Raw genomic sequence first — 10,328 nt, 5'->3', positions numbered from 1 at the left:
GTTCGTACTAGTACCAACAAAGCACATGGCATTTTCAAATTATTTATCTTGAAAATATAAGTTTTTTTATAACCGTGGTGTGTTCCAAAAACGTTAGGTTCAAAGACTAATTAACCACGAGATTCACAGATATCGTGTTTTTTTGCCACTTAACACATCTACGGATAGCTAAGGAAAATTGAACCCCACTTGGTTATATATCATGTCTATATTTAAGATCATAATCTACGACCAGTAAATGATAAACCGGTAACAATATATTGAACATATCTATGATAATTATAAAATGATAATTGATAGTTTCTCAATTGACAACATTTTATCGACTTTAAATTGCTATTATTAAGAAGTTGACAAAAACAAAATACTATTAATGAGAAAGTATATATTCTTTCGAAATGATTGGACCATTATAGACTTCTCCAACCGGAAGAAATAGAATGACTGAAATAATGATATACTAGATTTTGACCCGCCCTTAAAAAGGGCGGATATTTTTTGTTGGAAAAATTATTTCACGTAATAAAAGTTATGATTTTTGATAAATTATATATTTTAACTTTTTATGAAATTTATCTTAAATTTATTTATATGATTTATTTTGTTATTTTAAATATGAATAAATTTTGAAAACTCTAAATAATTCTAACCCGTAATATGATTTTATTTATTTAACCCGAAATTAAACTTATTTTACACTGATTTTTTTATTTAAATAAAATATTTTATATCTTCAATACTCTTTGTATTAAAAAATTTGTTTGTACGTTTCAAAACATTTTCTACAATTTTATTAAATTTAGTTTATGTGATTTATTTTTATTTTAAATGAAACTATTTTTAAGGAGTTGAGATAATTCAGACCTGTATTATGATTTTATTGATTTAATTATTTGTTATTTCAACTTGATTTTATTTTGAGGTTTCATTTAATAAATGCTTTCAAATAATAAATAACGTGAATTGTTTTTTGGAAATATATGGTGCAAATATTTAGGAAATAAAATTTTTAAAAATGTTACTGAATTATATTAAATACTTTTAATGTAATTGTAAAATAATGACTTTTGAATGGTTGCCAAATAATGCTGGCAAAAAAGTATATGCAATTTTGTAATTAGTTAAAAAAAGTTAGGGACATAATCATAAGCTTTAATAATATAGATTTGGCGGCCTGTAAATATTTATATCTATTAATAATGGGTTTATCTGTTATTTGATGCCTTGTATACACGTATTTAGTGATTCAATTTCAAACAAAATGAAAAAAAAACTGCGCAATGTAATCGGAATATAGTTCACATCCTTAATAACTTTCCTCTGTTAGACTTTCTAAAATTCAGTGATTTGTAACCAACGAATTATATTTTTTGCCAACGTTATTTTGAAACTAATAAATATATATGGATGTTATGGAAGTTCCTATATTTTTGGTAAGAATTGTTATGATATCTGACTTTAAAGCACAATTTTTCCCAAAATCAATTTAATTATAGAAGAGAAATTAAAATAAGGGAATGACATTTCCTCGTAAATAACTTTAAAACTAATGGCAGAATCCTAATAGGAATTCTACATTAATAGTATAGATAACGTATGCATATTTCTAACAATGGTTGCATCATATCATATGACTTGATTTAATGTACTGCAATTCCCCTCACCCTGACCCCCATAATATTACCAGATATAGGTATCTATTCTAATAAAATAAAATCATTAAAAATCTACTATATAAAATTATAATGAAACCATTCATTAATTATTTACTATAACTTATTTAATTACTTATATTAATCAATCCAATATATAAATTTATAGAAAATCTTAATAATTATTAAAATATTAATAATAATTAACTTTAACTATAGACTTAAATTTATTTTTAGTTATAACAACCATTTTAAAAAAACGTAATAAATCTTAAGAAAAAAATAAATAATATTTGAGAACTTGTTTGAAATACATTAACTAGAAAAGAAATTTTCAAAATAAATTCAATCAAAATAGTATAACATAGATTTATATATAGTTTAGTGATTATTATTTAGATTTTAGTATTTAAAGTGTGGAGTTGAGTTCATAAACATCTATAAATAGTGTTTAAAAGTTTATAATTTATTTAGGAGTGTTAATTGTTTTTTATAATAAAATTGAGGTATTTATGAAAAAGTTATCATTTAAAAGTAAATTTGAAAAGTGATAAAAATTGAAGGTAAATTTAGAATCCACCCCCCCCCCCAATATTTTTGATAAAACAATGCATTAATTAATTTTGTAATAAGTAATATTTATTTTTTTATAACTTAATTTTGTTTTTTTATAAAATGATTTTATAACAGAATTATATTATATCGTAGATTAACCTATCTTATTTTTTTATTTAAATAAAAATAAGATATAATTCACAGTTAAAATTCATAAACTATATTTTGACAAAATCTATTGAATAGACAGGTTTAAGTTTATTCTTAATTATAACAAAGTATATTGAGAAATATATAAAAACTTACTAAAAAATTCGAATATGTTGTATAAAATAATATCTATACTATTATTTGCGAAGTGATTTTTTGGATTCGAGCTCTCACGTTAAAAGTTAGAGTGGTTAATATCATTTATACCCTTAATAAATAAAATATATAAATTAACTCCAAAATAAAAACGAATTTAAATGATTAAAAATAATAATAACAATAATAAGAAGAATTATCTGAAACCTAATATATACTAAAATATAATATAATATATATAAATATATATGTGTTGTTATCTGAAATTATCTTTTAATAATAAATTTAAAACTAAAATAAAAACAGAAAACACATAACTAAAGATTAATCAAGAAAAAGTTATCAATTTTTTATAATTGAAAAGAGAACATTTAGTTTATACTATTATATTCAAAGTAATTTTCTTTCTCTCACGTTAAAATTTATAGCGTTTAAAATCTTCATTATCCTTAATACATAATTAGATTAGATTTTTTAATATAGAATTACTCACAAATTAAAAACGAATTTCATTAATTAGATTCTCATCATTATCTACAAAATTATATAGTATGTGATCCAATAATATTTTACATCAAAATATTTTAAAATAATATAAATCCATGTATATAGTTTTATAAATATATGAATATTTTCAAATTTCTTACATAATAAATATATTTTATTAAAACAAAACTTTATTGTATATAAAATTAATATTTAATTAATTATTAAATATATCAAAGGCATGAAAATAATTTATTTTAATGGTTCTCGAATTGATAATATATTTATTTAGTAATTTTAAAAATTATTATGCCCGCAACTGCGGGCAAAACACCTAGTATTAATTTATTAACAAAATAAATTCAAAAGTCATATAATCTTTCAAACTCAAATCTAGTTTTATAATTTTCCAAATTTATCTTGACTAAATATTCAAATTTGAAATATATATCCCAAACTTAAAATGATAATATTTTAATTTAAAAATAAATATTCCAAAACAATAGTATATTTTTAAACATGTGAAAATATAAATTATCATGTATTTCGTTATTCGAAAGTAATTTATTTTAGTATGCGTGTTTCATTGCGTACTATCACTCACTAAAATTTGAGTGGTGACGTTCTTCCATATGTTTCCTTGTTTAACTAATTACCTGCACTGCAATTTCATTAATTATTAACAACTACTAACTTATAGTATAATTGTGCTATTTATTTTGTGAGCTTCTAAATCTAAACTGAACATTATCGAAACTTTTAGATTATAAATGTTTGGTTAAATAATAATATTATTAATATTATTTTTATATTAATAAATATTTAATAATATTTTTATTAAAATAATAATTAAATTATGACACTGGTAAAAAATAATTATGGATCCGTCACTGAATTAGTGTGAGTGTATTCATGGCTGATATTTGTTACTGCAAGTCTGCAAAAGATATCAAGCTTTATGAGATGTACATACTCAAGGATAAAATTATCTCTTACATTTGTATGGAACACACTCAGCTTTCACTGACATATTACAAGGGAATAATATAAATAGCTATTGCAAATCAAAATTTGGACAGTGCACTTAACTAGTAACACCTACACCCAAACAAAAAATTTGCAACAGTACAGATATGAATATTTAAATAAAACATCTATACTATTAAAACACAAGGCCTTTTTTGAGGTATACTTGATTTTCAATAGTATTTACTATTTTTTGCCACTGACTTATTTTTAGGTTATACTTTTCATTAAATGTTTTTTTCTTCCTTGTGTTTCAAAAAAAAAATATTTTCTTCCTTTTCTACGATTCTAATTTCAAAAAGTTTGTTCTAACTAAATCCCTATATCACATATCTTTCGGCATCTAACATAGGAATCTGAGTATCCAAATAACATTATTATAAATCTTCTCCTGATCTTTCTCCTGATTCATCCTTGACATGTTCCATGTGGTGTTGCTTTTCTCGAGGTTGAAGGCGGACTGGATATGACGACGACTGTTGGATAGAGGAGTTGAAGCAATCAAGGTAGCAATGACACGATCGGTGGATGAGTGCGCAAGAAGGTACTCTCCCGTCTTCTTGTGGGATTCAGTAATTAGAGTGAATTTTTGTGGTTAATCTTGGAGGATTTTAAGTATTCAAACATTGAAATTGTATTTAGAAAAGCTCGAGTGGTCGAGAGATTCAGTTGTTCAGATAGTGACGAATCTGAGAGAATGATCGTGGACTTATACGAACGAGGCTGAGCAACAGGTTTGACTACGACGGCCATGAATCTGGAGATGAAGATTGTGGAGACAGAGCACCTAATGAAAGCTCTTTTGGAGCATGATCTGCAACTGAATCCACCAGAAGGAAACAATCACGAGCAAGTATGTAATCCACCAGAAGGAAACAATCCAATCTCACTCTCTTGATCGTCCATGAGGACATAAGCAAGTATGTAACTTCCAGTTTCATATATCAAGACTGTTTTGTGTTATTGTTTTCTTATTTTCTTACACATGAAGATAGTGCAGATTGCTAAGTAGCTTCCTCGAAAATACTTCTTAAAACAGTGACGTGGCTCTGTAATATTTCCTGTAAGATTGGATTTGACACAAAGATTTTTCTTGCAGTGGTTTGGTGAGGGAGCGAAGCACGTGAAAGCTGTTTTCTTTTTAGCAAGTAATATAGCTCTAATCGTCTTTTTTTTTGTGTGGATGAGGTATGTTGCAAGACTTTAAAAACAGAGCTCTTCCTTGCTTTCCGTTTTTTTGAATACCTGCTTCCCTGTAACTTTATGTTAATTTGTATCACGATCTCCCTACAGTTTCTTATGCCTTCTAGGTATCTTTTGATTCAAAACAAAATTATTTAGGTTGATAGAATGTTGGGGAGGTGCGAGAATCCTGGAAAACATGAAGCTATGCTAAAGATGAAGACGAATTCATGATAAAGCCGGAGAGCGCACAAAGGATGAAGAAAGGGTCTTAGTACTAGCTGCTACAACTAGACATTCCACCTTGATGAAGCAGTAGCTAGAAGCTTCCCAAAAGGTAATAAACTGCTAATATTAATAGGTAATAAGAGTTACATTGAATACATTGGCCGATATATCACCAAACCAGAATAATCAATGGCTACATTATATAAATGGTTAGGTGAATACTCATTAATACATATTATCATAATAATCAACTATATAATATAAGGTGTTTCTGAAAACTCATTAATATACATGGAATCTTAGTCTATGATATATATAACATATCATCTCCTAAAATTATCATATTTCATAAAATAGGTTATATAATTTTCATATAATAAAAAAATACTAAACCCTATACCATAGTTAGCCAAATCATAAACTCTAAAACATAAATCAAATATAATTCAAGCCACATAACACATATTATTCTCACCAATATATCAAATATTAAAAATCAATACTTTATATAACCGAATATAACTCATAATTCTATCGTACCCTTAAAACGAATAAAAAATAATCAATTCTATACCACATATTATTTGATATATATATGTCGGACTAAACCAAAATTATTAACGACAATCGATCTCAACCCGGATACTCATACCTAAACATACTTATGAAAAAATCGAATAAAAACATAAATTTAAAGTGAAAACGATTGTCCCGCCCTCTAAAATGGCGGATCAAAATCTAGTAGTTATATGAAAACACAAAGAGAGTAATATAAACATTTTGGAAAATGTTGGTACATTGTCCAAAATATGAAAAACGGATTATAAGTATGAAGATTTGTTGCGTCTCAAACTTGGGACGAAGAATTAATTTCAACGTTCATCAGGTACACGGTCGGTCCATGAAACCCGAAAAACCCAGTTAGAGACAGTCCTCTTCCTCAAACTCTTGATCCTTTCGTGGCTGCTTTTTGAAATCAATCTGTTACTATCTGTTGACTCTACGTATTCTTTGAGCCTTTGAGCCAAATCGAGTGTCTCTTCACTCATATTGGCGAAACAAACCCTAAACCAACCCGGTTCAGTACAGTGGCACGATGAACCGGGTGAAATATCACTTCTATACAATGTTCTTCCATAGCTCAAGCTCTGCTTCGAATGTGTTTGTGTCCAAGAGATGCCTCATATCGACCCAACAAAACAAACCAGCATTGCTTTTAAGACAAGTAACTCCTGCGGCTTCAAGACCGGACACGAGTTGCTTTTGACGAATCTTGAGACGTTTCTGGTTTTCGTTGAGGTACTTACCTGTGAACTTCTTGTCGGAAAGCATTGCAGAGAGAAGGTATTGTGTTTGGGAAGACACAAGACCGAAACTCGACATTTTCGTCGCGGCCGAAACAATCATTTCTTCGTTGGAGTATATCGCTCCAACGCGAAAACCGGGTAAACCGAGATCTTTGGAAAGACTGTAAACGACATGAACTCGTTTGGAAACTTCGGTGTTCTCGAGTTTCTTGTCTTTTAAGACATCCATGACACTAACGAATGGTTCAAACCCAAAAACGGTACCTGCATAGATCTCGTCGCTTATGAGATGAATGTTTTTGGAAGTAATGAAGTCAACGAGAAGGTTAAGTTCTCTTCTGGTCAACATTGTGCCAAGTGGGTTAGATGGGTTGGTAACAAGAATCCCTTTGACCTTAAGATCAAGCTTCTGAGCTTGTTGATAAGCTTGTTGAAGAGCTGACTCTGTTATTTGGAATCCGTTGGAGCTGGAACAATGAATCGGTACGATCTCTGCACCAGTTCTCCATTTCAAATCCCTATCGAATCTGTACGCATAAGAGAATCAAACGTCACCTCCGTTTTCTTGGGAGACAAGCGAATAACATATCAACCATTAAAAAATTAGGGTGTAGAAATTACCCTGGATAGTAAGGAGTGGGTAAAAGGAAAGCATCTCCAGGTTCTGCGAGACAAAACATGAGAGTTTCGTTGGCAGATGTTGAACCAGCAGCTAGAACAATCTTGCGTGGATCAATTGTTACTCTATTCACTCTTATTTCTTCCATAAACTCTGCCAAAGCCTAGATGGACAGGTAGACACCATTAGTTTACTTGCGTCTTGAACTATATTGTGTATATGAAGGAGAAAGTATTTAATTGCTTACTTTCTTGAATTCGGGCAGGCCATGATAGTCTTGGAAGAGAGCAAGCTCTTTGAAAATGGATTGGCCATCCTTCTTGAGTCCGGCTGCGTCTGGATTCTTGGCTAACCATGTCTCTACGAGATCAAAACATAGCTGCATATAACGAAGATCATATTAAGTACCAGGAAAGATAGACTAAATATTTGCTATTGGTCGAAAAACCAAACTTAATGTATTTACCTGGTTTTCAGCAAGACCCATTTGAATAATCCCATTAGGGTTCTTGATTTCTTCGTATGGGTTCTTCTCGTATTCTTCCCATCCCAAGAAGTAGGATGAGTCTTGTCCATGAGCATTGCTTGTCACTTTTGTCGACAGTTGTTTCATTTTAAAAATTACAAAAATAATTTTTGGGTTGAATGAGAGATGATCAATGAAGATATATAAGAGATCGGTTGTTCGAGAGAAATGTTGAATTAAGGTTTAGTTAGTTGGTGATAGTGAGATGTGAGGTAGATGCTTGAGGTCTGTATATATACACATTTTTCTCTTTGAAAAATTGTCTCGCCATGTGAGAGACAACTTCCATTTTCTACTTGACTGATCTAATAATTTATCAGCTTTCATTTATGTCTGAACTTAAATATTCAAGATTTGGTCCTAAAGAATATTCAGAAGTGTCTCCATTTGTTGTTTTAGTTATATGTGGGTCTTATTATATAAACTGATATTTTTCTTATCTTATACAAGTCCGAACATATCTTTTTGAATCTAAACATATCTTTAAGTGTCTTTCTATATAAAAGTCCATTTGCAAAAGACATCAAATATTAATATATATAGACTTATCTTCTATCTTCTATCCTATTAAAAGTGAAGTACACTTTGTACTTAATCCTTAGTTTTCTTCAATATTTACTTTCTTATGCCACTGATATTAAACACAGAGTTTGTTTTAAAATTAAACCGATACACACAATTGCTTATTAATAAACCATAAACTATAAAGCTATTACTAAACCACTTGATCCTCGGTTACCTTGTCTACATATCGTTCTATACAATTAATAATACACAACGTTGAGTCTTATACTAAACCATACGATCATGTACATAATCAAATCATATCTATCCAAAACTCAATTCAGTAATTTATAATTTTATATAGCAGTTGTATACGTATTTCAGAACCAATTATTTCTCGGTTTAGTGGTGTCGACAGAATCAGATCCAACCTTTTGGAAATTAAATGGACTACTTATTGACTTCTAAAATTGATTGGTTAATATAAGAAGATATTTTCTGCCCACCAAATCTTAACCAATGACTTCGTAGGGCAATTAAATCATTTAGAAAACATTTCCTATTTTAAAGCAACCATCCCCTATATATTATTTTAGGAGCACTAAAAGAAAATAACATTTACTTGATGTGTTATTTACACAATGCCATTTCTTAGGTGTCACTTTCACATTCACTCTCATCCCTATCTTGACAAAACCCTTAACTTACTAGAATTATTACTTATTGTGCCATTGATATATTCCAACTTACTTATGTTATTGACCTACTATTTACTTATACAAAATTAAAAGAATTGTATTATTCCTCTGTATTAATTGACGAATTGATGGTCTCTAATCTTTCCATGTTTTCAAAATCATTATATGTTTCAATTAGTGTCAAATCCCATGTACATTCTATATTTAACTGTGCATTAACCATTCAATTTTTATAAGCAAGCGCAAATATAATAAAAGCAAAGTAATATAAAAGTAAGAAGACATGGATCAAACATGTATAACGTTTTACCAGTTTTATTATTTGACGATTGTCTGAAGAAATTAGTTTCAGTTGAAAATATATATTCTAAGCTAATAATGTATGTTATACTGTGACCTCTGCGACTACAACAATGATCTGTTAGAAATAATAATGCATCTACAATAAACATATCTTATATTTCATAAACTATGACATAGTCAACAAAATATATATTATAAGAGAAATTGCTTACAAAAAAATAAAATCCCGCTTTTTAAATTTCATATTTAATGCACAGTTAAATATATAATGTACATTCTATATTAGTTCAACCTACTCCAACCATAACTTCATTTCAATGGTTCGATATATAAATGGTAGCAGGAGCACACATAAAAATCATCTCAAACTCAATTTCTATTATTTTGTTTTTTACAATAATAGATATGTTATAGTTGTTTTGGTTTATAGGTGCAAAGTTATGTTATATATATTTTGCATTGTATACGAATATATATATATATATATATGTGATATTTTTTGTGACATTTTTTATAGACTCTGTACTAAAGAAAAATCTATTATTGATATTTACATTGTTTTTTCGCCGCTGTATATATATACATATGGTTACTCTTAAAAAATACTCATAATTTAATATAAAGGGGATTAACAAAAATGGGTAACAATACATTTATCACGGAATCTTAAGTTTGACTTTTTATTCTATAATTTCATTGTTATTAGAAGGAAATCCGGCTAAAATCATATATACGAATGCGAATCATACCTAATTTAGCTACAATTACGTCGTTGATTAATATTTACAACTTTCCTCAAACTGTAACTTTAACCGCCCAAAAATAATCATATTGTAGCATTTTGAAACATTGTTCATGTAACATAAACTTTCATTTATCGGTAATAATCATATCGGAGCAGGTAATATTTTTGGTAAGAATATATCGGTTTTAATT

General features: G+C 28.5%; 1 long non-coding RNA gene across 2 annotated transcripts; it reads left to right on the top strand.

Moving 5' to 3' along the window:
* The first annotated feature begins 4,267 nt into the window (after positions 1 to 4,267).
* Positions 4,268 to 7,990, top strand: LOC108811568 (uncharacterized). 2 transcript variants are annotated; one of them, XR_001943336.2, is made up of 6 exons: positions 4,268 to 4,569; positions 4,668 to 4,945; positions 5,125 to 5,213; positions 5,367 to 5,544; positions 6,322 to 7,536; positions 7,627 to 7,990. It is a non-coding gene; the product is annotated as an uncharacterized LOC108811568 (long non-coding RNA). The 2 variants fall into 2 exon arrangements; XR_008935346.1 differs by having other exon boundaries at positions 5,336 to 5,544.
* Positions 7,991 to 10,328: the final 2,338 nt, after the last annotated feature.

Source organism: Raphanus sativus, chromosome 6 (assembly GCF_000801105.2).
Source record: "Raphanus sativus cultivar WK10039 chromosome 6, ASM80110v3, whole genome shotgun sequence".
Classification (NCBI taxonomy): Eukaryota; Viridiplantae; Streptophyta; class Magnoliopsida; order Brassicales; family Brassicaceae; genus Raphanus; species Raphanus sativus.
Note: the sequence above shows the minus strand (reverse complement) of the source record. Positions and strands in the feature narration are given on the sequence as shown.